Source organism: Haematobia irritans, chromosome 3 (assembly GCF_050003625.1).
Source record: "Haematobia irritans isolate KBUSLIRL chromosome 3, ASM5000362v1, whole genome shotgun sequence".
NCBI lineage: Eukaryota > Metazoa > Arthropoda > Insecta > Diptera > Muscidae > Haematobia > Haematobia irritans.
This window is the reverse complement of record NC_134399.1, coordinates 121,533,662-121,553,427: the sequence shown is the minus strand read 5'-3', so window position 1 is coordinate 121,553,427 and position 19,766 is coordinate 121,533,662. Positions and strand designations below refer to the sequence as shown.

The 19,766-nt window shown below is 32.0% G+C and overlaps 1 protein-coding gene across 4 annotated transcripts in view; it reads right to left on the bottom strand.

The window, feature by feature from the left end:
* LOC142229571 (uncharacterized) overlaps window positions 1–19,766 on the bottom strand; it is a 518,551-nt gene that overhangs the window by 476,369 nt on the left and 22,416 nt on the right. Inside the window, exon 3 of one of the 4 annotated variants that reach the window (XM_075300139.1) lies at window positions 5,003–5,034. The exons of the other annotated variants lie outside the window; for them this stretch is intronic. The gene's annotated coding sequence lies outside the window, so the exon portion shown is untranslated. The remainder of the gene's footprint in view (window positions 1–5,002; window positions 5,035–19,766) is intronic. 4 annotated transcript variants of the gene reach the window in all.

Sequence of the window (19,766 nt, the reverse complement as noted above, 5' to 3'; positions counted from 1 at the left end):
CATGGTTGTTAAATATCATATACTACCACCACGTACCAAATTTCAAGCAGATCGGATGAATTTTGCTTCTCCAAAAAGCACCGGAGGTCAAATCTGGGGACTGGTTTATATGGGAGCTATATATAATTATGCACTGCTAGGAACCACTTACTGCATGGTTGTTGGATATCATATACTAACATCACGTACCAAATTTCAACCGAATGGGAAGAATTTTGCTCTTCCAAGGGGCTCTGGAGGTCAAATCTGGGGATCGGTTTATATAGGCCTATATATAATTATGGACCGATATCGACCAATTTTTGCACGGGAGGTTGAGGCCATATATTAACACCACGTACCAAATTTCAATTGAATCAGATGAATTTTGGTCTTCCAAGAGGCTCCGAAGGTCAAATCTGGTGATCGGTTTATATGGGGGCTATATATAATTATGGACCGATGTGTACCAATTTTTGCATGGTTGTAAGAGACCATATACTAACACCATGTTCCAAATTTCAGCCGGATCGGATGACATTTGATTCTCTTAGCGGCCTCACAAGCCAAACCGGGGGATCGGTTTATATGGGGGCTATATATAATTATGGACCGATGTGTACCAATTTTTGCATGGTTGTAAGAGACTATATACTAACACCATGTTCCAAATTTCAGCCGGATCGGATGACATTTGCTTCTCTTAGCGGCCTCACAAGCCAAATCGGGGGATCTGTTTATATGGGGGCTATATATAATTATGGACCGATGTGTACCAATTTTTGCATGGTTGTAAGAGACCATATACTAACACCATGTTCCAAATTTCAGCCGGATCGGATGAAATTTGCTTCTCTTTGAGGCCTCGCAAGCCAAATCGGGGGATCGGTTTATATGGGGGCTATATATAATTATGGACCGATGTGGACCAATTTTTGCATGGTTGTTAGAGACCATATACCAACACCATGTACCAAATTTCAGCCGGATCGGATGAAATTTGCTTCTCTTAGAGGCCTCGCAAGCCAAATCGGGGGATCGGTTTATATGGGGGCTATATATAATTATGGACCGATGTGTACCAATTTTTGCATGGTTGTAAGAGACCATATACTAACACCATGTTCCAAATTTCAGCCGGATCGGATGAAATTTGCTTCTCTTAGAGGCCTCGCAAGCCAAATCGGGCGATCGGTTTATATGGGGGCTGTATATAATTATGGACCGTTGTGGACCAATTTTTGCATGGTTGTTAGAGACCAAATACCAATACCATGTACCAAATTTCAGCCGGATCGGATGAAATTTGCTTCTCTTAGAGGCCTCGCAAGCCAAATTTGGGGGTCCGTTTATATGGGGGCTATACGTAAAAGTGGACCGATATGGCCCATTTGCAATACCATCCGACCTACATCAATAAGAACTACTTGTGCCAAGTTTCAAGTCGATAGCTTGTTTCGTTCGGAAGTTAGCGTGATTTCAACAGACGGACGGACATGCTCAGGTCGACTCAGAATTTCACCACGACCCAGAATATATATACTTTATGGGGTCTTAGAGCAATATTTCGATGTGTTACAAACGGAATGACAAAGTTAATATACCCCCCATCTTATGGTGGAGGGTATAACAAACATAAAGACAATTTCATTAATTTTAAAGAATTTTTTAGAAGTATTAATAAAATTTTCTTTCATGATACCCAATTTTAAATCAAATAAGGCAACACGACTTCATTGAAATGTTTATAGACTTTTCGACAAAGAAAACAAAAAATTTCTTAAGTAAGTTTCGCATTCGTATTTTAGGGACATGAACTCACAATAATATTTTTTGCAATGTACCCATATATAATATCAGTGTTATTTCTTTTAAATGTAGGAATGAATAAAACATAAAAAAACAAAGGTTGACTGTAAACTAAAAGCTATCGCTTGTATGTCACTTGATAATGGTGGAATACTTGCACGCATTAGTGCGTTAAAAATTGTTTAATTAGCACACACATGTTACCGCATTCTGTGAACATTTTATTATGAATAAAGTGAATTGAAGGTGGGTTAGTTGTGAACTTGAAATGTTTACGCGCATGAAATATATGCGACCACTAAAATATTAAACTAGTTTTCAAATAAATAGTACCTTAAATACAATAGCTATCTAATGTTTATATGAGAGTTTACATAAAATCGTATCTATTAGACTTTGTATTCATTTTTTCACACAAAATCGTGTATAACATATAAATTTCAAATGTTTTTTTTGTGTCGGTGGTCGAAATACTGAACCATACTTTAGCAACATAGTTTATCTTTCTAAGTAATGTCAGCCCTTTAGTAGTCTTTAAAGCAATGACAATTTGTACGATTGTACTTTTCTATTGACTTGGCAAAATTTTCTGTAACAGCAAGTAAATCAAATACAGGGTAAACAGTAAAAAGTCAATATTAAGTAAAGTAGGATGTCGAACGGGGCGACTATATCATATCCAAAATTGCCTCTTCTGAATAATGTGTTTATAATTTTTTAGATCCTAAAAATAGGATTCCGTAATCGTTCACATTTGATAATTATTTGTGTTTTGGTGTATTTGACACTTTTCTGTTCACACTGATTTATGAAAGACCCATTTTAGTTTCTTTACTCCCAGCAAAAAAACTGATGAATTTTTAGCAGCTTTGTAAGGGAATCAGCGCTTACCTCTGCGAGGAATTCGCTGATGAATTTATAAGGAAATGTCCCACTTAAATTCGCTTCTTCTTTGTAGGAAATTCAGCGCCTTCAGAAGCAGTACATTTACATGAGGAAATCATTGCAACTATTGTGGTCTTAAGAATGCACATAATAATTTCGAATATTGGAACCGTTATAGTGTTAAAGTACTACCAGATAGTGGTAATGTACTGCCTTTAAAATTTGTGAAATGAACGCACATTTGTAACAGTCGTCTTTTTTTGTACCCTCCACCATAGGATGGGGGGTATATTAACTTTGTCATTCCGTTTATAACACATCGAAATATTGCTCTCAGACCCCATAAAGTATATATATTCTGGGTCGTGGTGAAAGTCTGAGTCGATCTAAGCATGTGCGTCCGTCTGTTGAAATCACGCTAACTTCCGAACGAAACAAGTTGTCGACTTGAAACTTGGCACAAGTAGTTGTTATTGATGTAGGTCGTATTGCAAATGGACCATATCGGTCCATAATTATATATAGCCCCCATACAAACCGATCCCTAGATTTGACCTCCGGAGCTTCTTGAAAGAGCAAAATTCATCCGATCCGTTTGAAATTTGGTACATTTCGCTAGTGTATGGCCGATAACAACAATGCCAAAATTGTCCGTAACGATCCATATTATATATAGCCCCCATATAAACCTGTCTCCAATCACAGAAAAATCACGATTGCCTTTCGAGCCAAAAATAATCTACCAAAATTTTATTGGCATTGAAAATTTTGTCAAAGGGAAACAAATTGAAATTTGGTACGTGGTGTTAGTGTATGGTCTCTAACCACCATGCAAGAATTGGTTTATATCGGCCATTAATTATATATAGCCCCCATATAAACCGATCCCAGAGTTGAACTCCGGAGTCTCTTGGAGGAGCAAAATTCATCCGATCCGGTTGAAATTTGGTAAGCGGTGTAGTCTCTAATAACCATGCAAAAATTAGTCCATATCGGTCTATAATTATATATAGCCCCCATATAAACCACTCCCCAGATTTGATCTGCGGAGCCTTTTGTAGAAGTAAAATTCCTCCGATCCGCTTGAAATTTGGTACGTGGTGTACTTATATAGTCTCTAATAACCATGTAAAAATTGGTCCATATCGGTCCACAAACATATATAGCCCCCATATAAACCGAACCCCAGATTTGGTTTTGGAGCCTCTTGTAGGAGCAAATTTTATCCGAATTGAAATTTAGTACATAGTGCTAGTATATGGCCATTAATAACCATGCCTAACCAGGTCCATATCGGCTATATATAGCTTTCAGATAAACCGCCCCCCAATCAAACAAAAATCTCTAATTACCGCGCAAAAGTCCATTATTATTTGTAGACTTACCAATATAACATATACCGATCAAAAACTGAATTATATACGTATTTAATCGTCTTTTTTTGTCAAATATATCCCCGTATGGACTAACTTAGAATTTAGAAGACGATGTTAAGAAGTTTAAAGATACATTGCCATCGGTAAGTAATACCACAATCCAAGTAATTCGATTGTGGATGACAGTCTTTCGTAGAAGTTTCTACGCAATCTATGGTGGAGGGTACATAAGATTCGTCCTGACCGAACTTACGGCCGTATATACTTGTTTAAGTTAGTTTGGCTCCCCGATAAGAGGAATGCAGTCCCTGTCAGTTTCTGCAGAAATTTGTGAAAGTTTTCCCATTTGCTTAGGAGGCATCGAAATTCCCGTTGGTGAGTGTGCAAAATACAGGAGACAGAACTTTAAGTTAAGAAAAGAAGAGAAAAGCCACGGTTGCCCTGTACTCGTGTAAAAGGCAATAGGGAAACGGTGGGGACTAAAACCGAAAATTGTGAATATTCCTAAAAATTGAAATTTCTTCGCACATATCATCGTCTTTGTTATGATCGAATTCGCAACTAACGTATTTTGAGTTTGCGACTTTTGTTACTTTTTCTACATTTAAGATGCGTATCTGACGTTTACGACGTTTATAACTTTGCGACAGTCGTAAACCTAAATATGTTTGATACAGTCTATCTCAGGCTTCAACATTTAATTGCTTTTGTTGGCAATTTGCAGTTGATTTTTCGTTTGTTCCACACAAAACACGGAACGCCAAAACGTATCAGAAAAGAATTAGTACCTCTTTATACATTGATGAAAAAATATATAAATGATATATGATATGCCCAACCCATAATTGAACAATAATTGAAAATCATTGTACTATTTGTAATAATAAAATGTATGTCATATAATTTGCAAAGATGTCACATGATATACATGCCGACGATGCTATGGTACTTACTGTAGCTGATAATAAGCAAATATTACCTGCAACTAAAAAAAACAAAAACATTAATTAGACAACTATTGGTAATTGTTGGCAATTTAAAATAATGTATCACAAAATTACTTAAACAAAAAAATTATATAAATATAAATATTATGTTAAATTTTTTTTGAAGCTATGTTTTTTAAGGCATCTCAATAAACAAACAAGAATTGGAATCAATTCTTGAATTTTTTTTTCTCTTCCTCCGGGTTTGGAATCTAGTGATCTATTAGACCCAAATAACAATCATATTTACTGAATTAAGAATCATATTAATTTAACTCCCCTGGTAATATTTCTTTCTTTAGCAACGGTATACTTGAGGTATAAACATGGCCTCCGAGTGTGAAATTCGGAAGCCATTAGGACTCACCTGGGGGAGATGAACCCCAGAACAGATACCAAAATAAATAAATATGTGTGGCACCGATACATCCAAAAGTAAGAAGACGGCACTGTGCGCGTATGTGTTAGAGACAGTTCTGCTAGTAGCTAACAGAATATTTCTTTGGCTTAGCCAGAGAACGTAACACTAGATCACAAATAACAAAATTTTCTCTGTGAATTGGTTCTAGCATAATTTTTCTCATTGATTTTGACCAACTAAACAATAAAATGAGAAAGATACAAATTTTTGAACTTTTTTTTAATTTTTGAAGGTACACTTACAATTTTGAGCATATCTTTCGTCTTCTTTGACCTATTTGATCCTAGTGCTACTCAAATTAAAGAAAATTGAGCCGTCTACAACTCATTCTCAGAAAATTTTCAAATAGGGTAAGTAGTTTGGATGTTGGCGGCTTAAAAAGGTTAAAAAACGGCGTTTTTTTAGTAAAAATGTGGCAGAAAAAACATATAAAAATTCATATAAAATATAAAACACGATGCTAACAGCAATTTTGGTTTTTTTTTGCGTAGAAGATACATTTAAAGATTTTACCTATGAAGACTTTATCAGATTCTGGATTTATAAGAACCATTTTTGTTTGAGTTTTATAGGAATCATTAACATCTCTTGTAAGTGTGCAAGAGAATGATGAAATAACGCCTTGATTTGAAATCTAGAATCTGTAGATTTTCACCCCCATTATTTAAATGATTACGGGAAGTAAAATCTGGAAATTGTACGTTCAGTTTCAAGCAATTTTCATGATCAGTGCGCCTTCTATTCCCTCAAGAAGTGAAATCGGTTTATAAAGGTTGGTTAAATTGTAAGGTCCGATGTTGAATGCGAACCACACCTAAACGCCAAGTTTTTTTCCGAATTTTATGTGACATTTCTCTATTTCAGACTTACTCAATTTGAACCATGGAGAGATATACAATCCAACAACGTGTTAAATGATTCCAAGAAATGGCAACAGTGGATGATCAATTTTCGAAGAAAATCATCTTCAGTGATGAGGCACATTTGCACCTCAGTGGATTCGTAATAAACGAAAATGAGGCCGGTCAGGCAGTTACTGTGAATGGTGTTCGCTATCGTGAGATGATAACGAACTTTTTATGGCCCGAATTGGAAGATATGGATGTGGACGATATGTGGTTTCAGCAGGACGGTGCCACTTGCCACACAGCTAACGAAACAATGGCTCTTTTGCGCAACAAATTCAATGGCCGTGTTATTTCACGTAATGGCGTTGCCAATTGGCCGCCAAAATCATGTGATTTGACACCGTTGGACTTTTTTCTTTGGGGTTATTTGAAAGAAAAGGTGTACGTCGATAAGCCAGCAACAATTCAAGAGCTAAAGGATGAGATAATTCGGCACATTAACGGCATAGAACCTCCAGCGTCATCGAAAATTGGGATCATCGGATGAAGGTGTGCCACCGAGGTCGCGGCGCCCATTTGGCCGATATTTTGTTCCATACATAATTGAGTAATACAAATATATCATAATAAAATAAAATTACAATAATTTCCTAAATAGTTTGTGTTTTATTCAAAACCAACATCGGCCCTTGAAAATTTAACCACCCTTTAAAACAAAATAAAATCTTAGTTTTTTATAGTGTTTTATTCGTTGTCCGTCCTCAGGGAAGTTAACTTTAACAAAAGAAAATAAACACAAATTAACCAAACAGAAAGACAAATATTTAAAAATTATGTTACAAAAATTTTTACTGGGACATTTACATTTTTTATAAGACAAAAGGACTTGCTCGCCACTGCGTTTGAGTTTACACTAAACACTATTACTTTTTGCTGTATTTTTTAACTATGTTTCTATATATGTGCGCACAGTGGTCCGTGTCAGTCTTATAATTTATTCTTTTTTCCGTCGGTACATTTATAATATGTAGCATTTCTAACATATATCACCTTTTGTGATTGTTCTCCTGGGCTAAAATATCTACACCTTTCCTTTTGACAAAATTTTCTGGAGAAATTAAATTTTAACAAACTTTTCTATAGAAATAAAATTTTGACACAATTTTTCTATAGAAATAAAATTTTGGTAGATTATTTTTGGTTCGAGTGGCAACCGTGATTATGAACCGATATGGACCAATTTTTGTGTGATTGGAGATCGACTATATATAACTATAGACCGATATGGACCAATTTTGGTATGGTTGTTAGCGGCCATATACAAACACCATGTTCCATTTTTCAACCGGATCGAATGCAATTTGTTTCTCTTTGGGACTCCGCAAGCGAAATCTGGGGATCGGTTTATATGGGGGCTATATATAATTATTGTTAGAGACCATATACCAAAACCATGTACCAAATTTCAGACGGATCGGATGAAATTTGCTTCTCTTTGAGGCTCCGCAAGCCAAATCTGGGGATCGGTTTATATTTTGGCTATATATAATTATGGACCGATGTGCACCTGTTTTTGCATGGTTGTTAGATACCATATACCAACGCCATGTACCAAATTTCAGGCGGATCGGATGAAATTTGCTTCTCTTTGAAGCTCCGCAAGCCAAATCTGGGGATCGGTTTATATGGGGGCTATATATAATTATGGACCGATGTGGACCAATTTTTGCATGCTTGTTAGAGACCACATACCAACACCATGTACCAAATTTCTGCCGGATCGGATGAAATAAGCTTTTTTTAGAGGCTCAGCAAGCCAAATCTGAGGGTCCGTTTATATGGGGGCTATACATAAAAGTGGACCGATATGGCCAATTTCCAAGACCATCTGACCTACATCAATAACAATACTTGTGCCAAGTTTCAAGTCGATAGCTTGTTTCGTTTGGAAGTAAGCGTGATTTCAACAGACGGACGGACGGACATACTCAGTTCGACTCGGAATTTCACCACGACCCAGAATATATATATACTTTATGGGGTCTTAGAGCAATATTTCGATGTGTTACAAACGGAATGACAATGTTAATATACCCCCATCCTATGGTGGAGGGTATAAAAACGGACATATTTCTGTAAAGACTTGCCGAAATCTAGAGGGACAAGAAACTGCACATCAATTGAGTTAATCTATCTGCTTTATATTGAATTGTTTTAATAAAGTAACCGCGAAAATTTCAACGCGAAAAGCGAACATAGTACATGGAACGCCGTTCGGACTCGGCTAAAAAATTTGATTCCCTCTCATTGAGGTAATCATAGAATCGGGCAACACTCACTGATAAGAGTGAAATTATCATAATGGACTAAATAGTCCATGAAGCACTATTTTTTATAGAGAGCTCATATACATATATCAATCATTTGACCTAAAATTTTAAATATTTAAGAATTGTAATTTAGCTACTATTTTGTTTTAAATTTAAAATTCAATTTTTCTCGTTTTAGTCTCTTCTTACCAAAGCAAAGAAATATTAAATTCAAAATTTTTTCTAAAAAACGAAAACAAATATTTAATGAATCCCCAAGCGGTTTGGCAATGGCTTAGAAAAAATACTAGCATTTTTTTTAATTTTCCGCAATGCCAAAGGCCAAACAGAAAACAATATGACAATATACATTTTTTAGAGCTTATCAAAAAAAATATTTTTTTTTATAACGGCCATGACCTCATTCTTTGGAAAGCAATTTCGAAAAAAATGCATTTCTCTGAAAAGCACCAAATATCGAGTTAAGCCAAATGACATTTTTAAATTGTGTTTGGCTATCTATATAGCCAAATTATTCAATAAATGATGAATGAAACATTATTCATCCGAAGAATTTTTATATTTGTAGTGCTTTAATTAAAAACCCCTCAAATTTTTGCTATTTCCCAAATATATATCAAAACACATATACACATTTAAATATAATGTAGAAAACTTAATTAAAATTGAACACAAGGTTTCAATTACATTTTACCACCATGATTCAGTGGTCTAGGATGCTGAATCAAAAAAGAAAAAAAGTCACAGCTTTACCTTTCTACAATCAAAAGTTGAAAAGTTTGAAATTTCAAACTGGGTCATGAAATGGCATTCACATTCTTTTTTGTTTCCTCGCATTGTTCTGTCATTCGTCTTTTAATTGTTTCCAAACTATTTTCATTAAATTTGATATTGACATTAGGATGTGTGTTAACTTTGTGGCCTTATCTCTTTTCCTCCCATGGTTTCTATGGTTTCCTTATATATGGCCCTCCAAAAACTATACAATGAACGAGTATTCTTTTGACCCCCAAAAAGTATGCAATAAAATTTAATACCTAACCACCAAAGCCAACATGGGGACACTATGGCACGTGAATGTATGTGTTAGGATTAGTGGTTTGCTTATGAAAGAAATTGGCATTGCATATCAGCATCATTGTTGAACTAACTTAATTTTGTATGTAAATGGGTCAGGGTTTCTCGAGAATGAAATATAGATGAGCAATAGACATTTTTGTTTTTAATCTCACCTTCACTGTGATACTAGATATAATTGAATTGCATAGTGAGAATGTTGGTATATCATTTACCTTAAATGGCTTAATCAAATAGTGAGTGTAAATGGATGTTTAATTCTGTTTTTTGTCAAGATAAACAAAAATGACAAAAGAAAATATAAAACTGAAATTGGACTTTTGCTGGAATTTACCTAGGATGGATCATGTGAATAACGAAGGAGTTTTTTGTATTTGAAATTGGAGGATGTTTTGCGATTTTATAACACCCAATAAAACTGAATCTGGAAGGAGTCCTGTAAGGGTTCATTAGTTGACAAAGCACAGAGATGCAAAACTCGAAAATCGACTAAACGAAAACCAAATCGACGTTTGGTTTCCAAAAAGGACCAACATACCTCTAAAATTCTAATATCAGCCAAATTGTATAAAATTGCGGTGTTTAGAAGCTCGAGGAGTCAAATCGGAAAATCGGTCTATATGGGGAGTATACAAACCAATGAACCAATACACATCACATTCGATATAAGGATTTGTTGACCTACAATAACTAGATAAAAATTGGGGCGTCTAAACTCCTACGAAATCAACCCAAAGGATGAATCGATATGAGGGCTTTACCAAAACATGGACCAATACACACCATATCCAGCACACCTGTTAATAGACCTTAAGTTCCTCTATATTTTTCCAATTTGAGAACAAAATGGCGGATAAATGTTGCGGGTTCTAAAATATTATTTTTCAGTGTTCGATCAAAAAAATTTTTCTTCAAAAGTAATGTTTTATTATTTTATTTTTGAAGTTTATTTATATTTTTTTATCGTGATAATGTGCTAATATGCCCTAAAACAATGTGATAATATGCCCTACAACAGAAATTAAAATTTTTAAAAATATTGATTTTATAGAAAATTTAGTCACCTAGAAATCTATTTCAACAGAAAATGTCACAACTTTATTGCTATAGAAAATTTTGTCAAAACTTTATTTTTATAGAAACTTTTGTCAAAATTTTATTTCTATAGAAAATTCTTGCAAAATGTTATTTCTATCGAAAATTTGGTCAAAATTTTATTTCTGTAGAAAATTTTTCCACATTTTATTTGATTTTATTGAAAATTTTGTCACCTAGAAATTTATTTCAACAGAAAATGTCAAAACTTTATTGCTATAGAAAATTTTCTCAAAATGTTATTTCTATAGAAAATTTTGCAATATTTTATTTCTACAGAAATTTTTCTCAAAATTTTATTTCTATAGAAACTATTGTCAAAACTTTATTTCTGTAGAAGATTTTTAAACATTTTATTTCTATAGAAAATTTTGTCACAATTTATTTCTACAGATTTTATTTCTATAGAATTTTTTTCAAGATTTTATGTCTGAAATTTTGTCATAATTTTGTTTCTATAAAAATTTTGTCAAAAATTTATTTCTTTAAGCATTGTTGTTGTTTTTTATTTCAGCTTAAAACCATACATTGACTAAACTACAAGAGTAGCTTAACCAACAGAGGAAAAGAATGTTTGTCAAATTTATTTGGGCAAAGCCCTATAGACTGCAAGATGGTTGGATGGACGCACGTTTCGGAATTACCACATTCCTCATCAGCATCCTCTACTTGCAGCAAAACTATCAACCAATTATCAGAATAAATTCAGGCAGTTTATTAAAAGTTTAGTCAATGTATGGTTTTAAGCTGAAATAAAAAACAACAACAAAAATTTATTTCTATAGAAAATTTTGTCAAAATTTTATTTCTATAGAAAATTTTTTTTTAAATTTTGTTTCTATAGAAAATTTTGTAAAAATTTTATTTCAATCGAAAATGTTGTCAAAATTTTATTTTTATAGAAAAATTTTTCAAAATTTTATTTGTATAGAGAATTTTGTAAAAATTTTTGTTTCTATAGAAAATTTTGTCAACATTTTATTTCTATTGAAATTTTTTCGAAATTTTATTTCTATAGAAAATTTTGTCAAAACTTTATTTTTATAGAAACTTTTGTCAAAATTTTATTTCTTTAGAAAATTCTTTCAAAAACAAGTTACTAATGCACAAAAGGCAGAAAGAGGAAGAATGTGATAATATGGCCTAAAACAAAAATTAAAATATTTAAAGATATTGATTTTATAGAAAATATAGTTGCCTAGAAATTTATTTCAACAGATTTTTTTTTTAATTTTATTTCTTTACATAGTTTTATCAAAATGTTATTTCTATAGAAAATTTTGTCAATATTTTATTTCTATAGAAAATATTTTCAACATTTTATTTCTATAAAAAATATTTTATAAATTTTATTTCTATAGAAAATTTTGTCAAAATTTTATTTCTATAGAGAATTTTGTAAAAATTTTATTTCTATAGAAAATTTTGTCAAAATTTTATTTCTATAGCAAATGTTGTCAAAATTTTATTTTTATAGAAATTTTGTCAAAATTTTATTTCTATCGAAAATGTTGTCAAAATTTTATATCTATAGAAAATTTTGACAAAATTTTATTTTTATAGAAAATTTTGTCAAAATTTTATTTTTATAGAAAATTTTGTCAAAATTTTATTTCTATTGAAAATTTTTCAAAATTTTATAAATTTTATTTCAAAGTTCTGTCAAAACTTTATTTTTATGGAAACTTTTGTCAAAATTTTATTTCTATAGAAAATTCTGTCAAAAACAAGTTACTAATGCACAAAAGGCAGAAAGAGGAAGAATGTGATAATATGGCCTAAGACAAAAACTAAAATTTTGAAAAATGTTGATTTTATAGAAAATATAGTCGCCTAGAAATTTATTTCAACAGAAAACGTCACAACTTTATTGCTATAGATTTTTTTTAATTTTATTTCTATACATAATTTTATCAAAATTTTATTTCGTTATTGTTGGTTTTGATCTCAGCTTAAAGCCATGCATTGACTAAAGTACAAGTGTAGCTTAACCAACAGAGGAAAAGGTTGCTTGTCAAATTTATTTGGGCAAAGCCTTATAGACTGCAAGATGGTTGGATGTACAGCTGTTTCTACTTGCGGCAAAACTATCAACCAATTGTCAGAATAAATTCGGGTAATTCACTCAACCCAAAGTGAACTACACTTGAACCTCCCGAAAAAGGGTTTGATAGTCGGCTACTGCCTAAACAAATTTGAAAGCATTTCTCTTTTCCTTTGCCAAACTCAAATCATCGACTTGAATGTATATTCTGATAATTGGTTGATAGTTTTGCTACAAGTAGAGGATGCTGATGAGGAATGTGGTAATTCCGAAACAGCTGTATATCCAACCATCTTGCAGTCTATAGGGATTTGTCTAAATAAATTTGACAAGCAACCTTTTCCTCTGTTGGTTAAGCTACACTTGTAGTTTAATCAAAGCATGGCTTTAAGCTGAGATCAAAAACGACAATAACGATTGAAGAGAAGCCAACAATAACAAACAAAACGAATGAAGATAGAGGAAGCACGCTCAAAAACAAACCCAGCCATATACATTCAAATCGATGATTTGAGTTTGGCAAAGGAAAAGAGATATGCTTGCAAATTTGTTTAGGCAGTAGCCGACTATCAAACCCTTTTTCGGGAGGTTCAAGTGTAGTTCACTTTGGGTTGAGTGAATTACCCGAATTTATTCTGATAATTGGTTGATAGTTTTGCTGCAAGTATAGGATGCTGATGAGGAATGTGGTAATTCCGAAACAGCTGTACATCCAACCATCTTGCAGTCTATAGGGCTTTGCCCAAATAAATTTGACAAGCAACCTTTTCCTCTGTTGGTTAAGCTACACTTGTAGTTTAGTCAATGCATGGCTTTAAGCTGAGATCAAAAACAACAATAACGATTGAAGAGAAGCCAACAATAACAAACAAAACGAAAATTTTATTTCTATAGAAAACTTTGTCAAAATTTCATTTCTATAGAAAATTTTGTCAATAGTTTATTTCTATAGAAAATATTTTCAAAATTTTATTTCTATAGAAAATTTTGTCAAAATTTTATTTCTATAGAAAATTTTTTCAAAATTTTATTTCTATAGAAAATGTGTTAAACATTTTATATCTATAGAACATTTTGTCAAAATTTTATTTCTATAGAAAATTTTGTCAAAGTTTTATTTCTATCGAAAATTTTGTAAATATTTTATTTCTATAGAAAATTGTGTAAAAATTTTATTTCTATAGAAAATTTTGTCAAAATTTTATTTCTATAGAAAATTTGTTCAAAATTTTATTTCTATAGAAAATTTTGTCAAATTTTATTTCTATAGAAAATTTTGTTAAAACTTTATTTCTATCAAAAATTTTGTAAGAATTGTATTTCTATAGAAAATTTTTTAAAAATTGTATTTCTATAGAAAATTTTGTCGAAATTTTAATTCTATAGAAAACTTTGTTGAAATTTGTTTTCTATGCAAAATTTTGTCAACGTTTTTCCAAAATTTTATTTCTATAGAAAATTTGTTCAAAATTTTATTTCTATAGAACATTTTGTTAAAATTGTATTTCTATAGAAAACTGTGTCAACATTTTATTTCTATAGAAAATTTTGGAACAATTGTATTTCTACAGAAAATTTTGTCAAAATTTTATTTCTATACATAATTTTATCAAAACTTTATTTCTATAGAAAATTTTGTCAACATTTTATATCTATACATAATTTTTCAAAATTTTATTTCTATATATCCAACTTTGAACTAGAAATGTTGAACCAACTACGTAACAAATTTCTCAACCATTCTAAAGAATATAAATTTCTTACTCTTCATGTTATAAATCTAAAAACATTTAATTTGCAATAACATCTTCTGGCTCATACAAAACAAGCAATTAATCTAGATCATTTAGAAAAAATAATTTGTAATTACTTTTTGTCATGTGTTGCAATCTATTATACAAAGTAATATTGCCTCCAGTGCATTTAGAACAAAAAAAAACAACAACACAACCACAATGATCATGAACTTTATTAACGATGCCAAATTAGCAATTTGTCTCTAAATAAAATACTTAATTATCCAAGTAACGAAATTCCCCAGAGAGAGATCACAATGCCAAGAAGGGCAGTCAAACCAAAAGGGGGAAAAACAAGACAACCACCACCAAAACCAAAGAGGGGAAAAAGCATTCTAAGTGTAAGCAAGATTAATGCATATACACCAAACATGTGACAACAGTAAATTTAGCGAAATCCTTGTATCCTTTAGCTGGCCCGAATCACATTTCTTGGCAAAGTCTTGTTAGTTAACTTTGAATAAGGTCAATGCAACACTAAGCCACATATGTCGTTGTTTTTCCCCAAAGATGGACCATATAACAAAATGCTTTGGCAAAAGAATGTATGTGTTGCGAATGGTTGTGAAGAGAAGGAATAGCGCTTTGAAGGGAAGTAGCATTGGATTTATATTTGAGTACGATTTTGAACACTTGGAAAATATATATTAAATATTACATATTCTTATACTCATTTCTGGAATGAGCACGAAAAACAAAATCGTCAACTTTTACTTATATTTTCGGGAAATATGGATGATCCGTGCGTCTTCTGTTTCTTCAAGAAATTAAATGGGCAGACCAGTTTATGTAAGGACTGTATCTTACAGTTATAAAGAAAATTTTATACTTTCTCTCTTTATGAACCTCAAATAGCTTTAGATTTCCAATTTCAGGCAAATCGGATAAAAACTGCCTATCCGTCTAGAAGCCCCAGAATTTAAATATTGAGATCAGTCTACAACAAAACATAGACCGATAGACACTACACAGTTAGAAAAATATGTTTTTCATATGTTCCAGAATTTTTAAACGCAATATATTTAAGTGTAAAAATGTAATGTTCCTACACTAGCATTAAATGTTTGGGACATATATATTAATATGTTAGAATATATTATGTTTGGGACATGAATGTTTGATCAAAATAATATGTGTGAATGTAAACATATATAAAATTTACAAATTTCGAGTAAACATATATATGTTGTGATATTTTATTCAGAGAACGACAGAGAGAGAGAGTATAGAGAAAGAAATAGAGATGGAAACCGGAGAATCAAAAGAGAGCAATTTCTGTGAAACTGCTGGTATGTTGTTTCGTAAAACTGTTTTATGAGTTCACTTGTTTTGGCTGTGCGCTTCGCCAAAAATTTGATATGCTTAAGTCTAAATATTATTTAATTTTAATATTAAAATGAGTATTCGGAGTAAAGAGAATAGACCTTCGGAACCAAGAGAATAGACTTTTGAAAAAAAAAACAACATGTGTTTTTGCTTTTAGAGCAGCATTTTATGTATTTGGGGACATGTGTTTTGTTTATAATTTTTACATTATAGGCACAATGTTTTTTCTTGGTTCGTCAAAAGAAATCGGAACATTCGACGAGTAAGTCAAAATATTCAGACAAAGGAAATTAAAAAAAGGGGAAAATATATAAAAATTACAAAACAGATCTTCATAAAAATAACGGGCACTATACTCGTTTTAGGGTTGGGACAGTAAAATGAAAAAAGGGGGAAACAGTGAAAAATTAAACAGTAAAATGTTTATAAACAACGTTTAGTTCCTCTTTATTATTAAATAGTCCAAGAGGAATTGACGGACAATTTCAAAAATAAAAGTGGGCATTAAATTCGAGTTTTGCAGCTAAAACTATTTTTCATTTTAGCGCAAAACTCAAATCTCTATTTAAAAGCAGAATAACATACTTTTTTGGTCATTTGTATTATGACTTGGTGTGGAATGATCCAAAGAAACAATTAAAAAAGTATATTTGAAAATGAATTATTAAAGAAATGTACACGTGAACATGGCCATTTTAGAGCGATAATGCCAACTTAATACCGGCCTTAAAGGTAAAAATTAAATTAAGTACGTAAGTATAATACGATAAATTTTAAATGCATTTAAAATGGCGTTAAATATTGGTAAAAAAATAGTTCACGTCTAAATAAATGTATGCGTATATTGTAAAATTATTTATGTTTATACTCGACTTCACGTTCTTCTTTTGTTAGAGTTTTGGAATTTCTTCAAAAATGTCTAGTTTTTATACAAGCATTCTTTGGTACAAAATTGTTATTTTTGCAACAACAAAAAAATAATAATATTTTATCCAAAAGCTCAGTCCACTTCATTTATATTTTTGGAATAAAAAAATTTTTTTGGTGTTCGGCCGGAGCAGGGATTGAACCCACGACCCTTTTCATGAAAGGCAGACATGCTAACCACTGCTCCACATGGCCAAAAATGTATGTTTCTTTTAAATAATGTTATGTTTGCATGGGCTCGTGGGCGCTGCAAACTATGCTATATAATATCTTGTCTACTGGTGACTATAACAGCTACGAAGCCCAGTGGATAGGCCTATAAATTGGCATACAAATTGTATGGTTCTCGGTTCGATTCACCGTCCAGGCGAAATGTAAAATATAACAAATTTATAAAATTGAATAATTTCTTCAACATTGTTTGTATTACAGAAAAAGGTGCTAAGAACTAAAAAATCTCGTGGAAGTGAGAAAGATATGCGGGAATATGCAATTAGGCAGAAATAAATTTTTTGATCACAATCATCTTTGGGAGAAAATTCTTCCAAGCATATAGTATTTTTGGGCTCAAAATGCTACCAAACACATAATATGTTCACGTAAAACAAACATAATATTGTTTCGGCAATATCCAATAATATATGTGCTTCCTGCAAAATATGTTTGGAACATATTTTTTTTTTTTGAGAGTGTACATTCAGCACACCTATTAACGAATCTAGAATACCCCTATATCCGATCAGCCTAACCTTTTTAATGTTAAACAGATCTTGATTTGAAACCTAAAATGTGTAGATTGTTACCCCAATTATTTAAATGATTGCAAGAAGTAAAATCTGGAAATTTTACATTCACTTTCAAGCAATTTTCACGATCAGTGCACCATCTGTATCCTCAAGATTTGTTATCGGTCTATATACCAAATGGACTGATAAAAACTATTATATATGATATATGATTATACACTTTTTTGTGGGTCTAAAATGCCAGTATATTTTCACTTTGTGGCAAATCGCATAAAAACTAAAATTTCTAGAAACCCTAGGAGTTAACTCGGGAGATCGGTCTAATGGGGGCTATGTCAAAAACATGGAGGGATACATACAATATTCAGCACATCTAATTGTAGTTCTAGAATTTAGACCCCAAAATCGATTTCCAATTTAAGGCAAATTGGATAAAAAACGGATTCTGGAAGCCCAAGAAGTATAATTGGGAGATCGGTATATATGGGGGCTATATCAAAACATAGACCGATACTCACCATTTTCGGCACACTTTTTATGGTACTAGAATACCTCTAGATTTTTAATTTAGATTTTCAGACAAATTGGATAAGCTATAAGCCCAAGACCCCAAATCGGGAGATCGGTTTATATGGGAGCTATATAAAAAACTTGAACCAATATATCCAAACTTCAAACTGCGTGCAGACAAAAGACGATTCTGTGCTTTAATGAAGACTGTAGCGTGCACGCAAAGAAAAAAAAACGTTTGGAAAACGTGTACCGAAAACGTTTTTCTTTTGTTAGAGTTTTTTGAATTGCTTCGAAAATTTTAAACTTTTATCACCAAAAAAATTCGTTTGTTACAAAATTTTTATTTTTTCAATAAAAAAAAGTTATTTTTGAAATAACAACACAGTCCATTTCGTTTATATCAAACACTGTTCTTTTCTGACTTTAGGTCTTTAATAAGACACATTTTACAGTTCAAAATTTAATATAGTACAATGTAATGTTGAACATTTTTTCGGAATCTTCCGAATATATCTGGAATATATGTAAAAAAAAAACTTTGGCCGAAGCAGGGATCGAACCCACGACCCTTGGCATGAGAGTCGGACGTAGCTACCACTGCTCCACGGTGCCAAACTAAGTGTTTGTTTCTGTTAAATAAACTTTGTTTATTCGGTTCGTGGGCGCCGCAAGCTATGCTATATAAATATAACTTATATTGATATTTATCTATTGATGACCATAACAGGTACATAGCTCAGTGGTTAGTGTCTTGGCTTACAATGTGCATGGTCCGCGGTTCGATTCTCCGTCCAGGCGAAAGGTAAAAAAAATTTTAAAAATTTATAAAATCGTATAATTTCTTCTACATTGTTGGTATTACAGGAAAAGGTGTTAAGAACTAAAAATCCTCGTGGATGTGAGAAAGATGTGAGGGACAATGCAATTAGCAAGAAAATAATGTTTTTTTTTTGAGCTAGGCTTTATGAAATTGTTTTTACATCCTGGAAAAGAATAAACGTTTATCACAAAAAGTATATACTTTTCTTCCAAATACACTTCCTTACAGCGAAAAGCAAATGAGAAACGAACTTTGTTTGTCTAAAATTTCGTTTGGGAGGAAAGAATTATTTTTTTGCGTGTGATTGCAACAGACAGACGACATGCTTATATCATCTTACAATCTCTCCCTGATCAAGAATATATATATACTTAATATAGTCGGAAATCGATATTTCGATGTGTTACAAACGGAATGACAAACTTATTATACCCCCATCACCATTCCATGGTAGTGGGTATAAAATATCAATGTGTTTGTGTGCCATAAATCGGTTAAAGGTAGCCAATTCGAAAAAAAACTAATTTTCTGCCTGTTATTTCCAAATTTTTTTTGCTTTTGAACAATAACATAAAGAAAAAAATGTAGGAAAATATAGAGCACTACTTTGCTGCCTTACATATCAGGCATCCTGTGTTTTACCGAAGTGATTATTTTTCGAGAATACGGATGGTCCATATAAATAATTTTGTTATTGGTGTCATACATCGAAATGTGATAGACTCTCTATAATCCGTTAAGTTTAAGGAGGAAATTCTTAGATATTGGGAAAGATAAAATTCAAATGT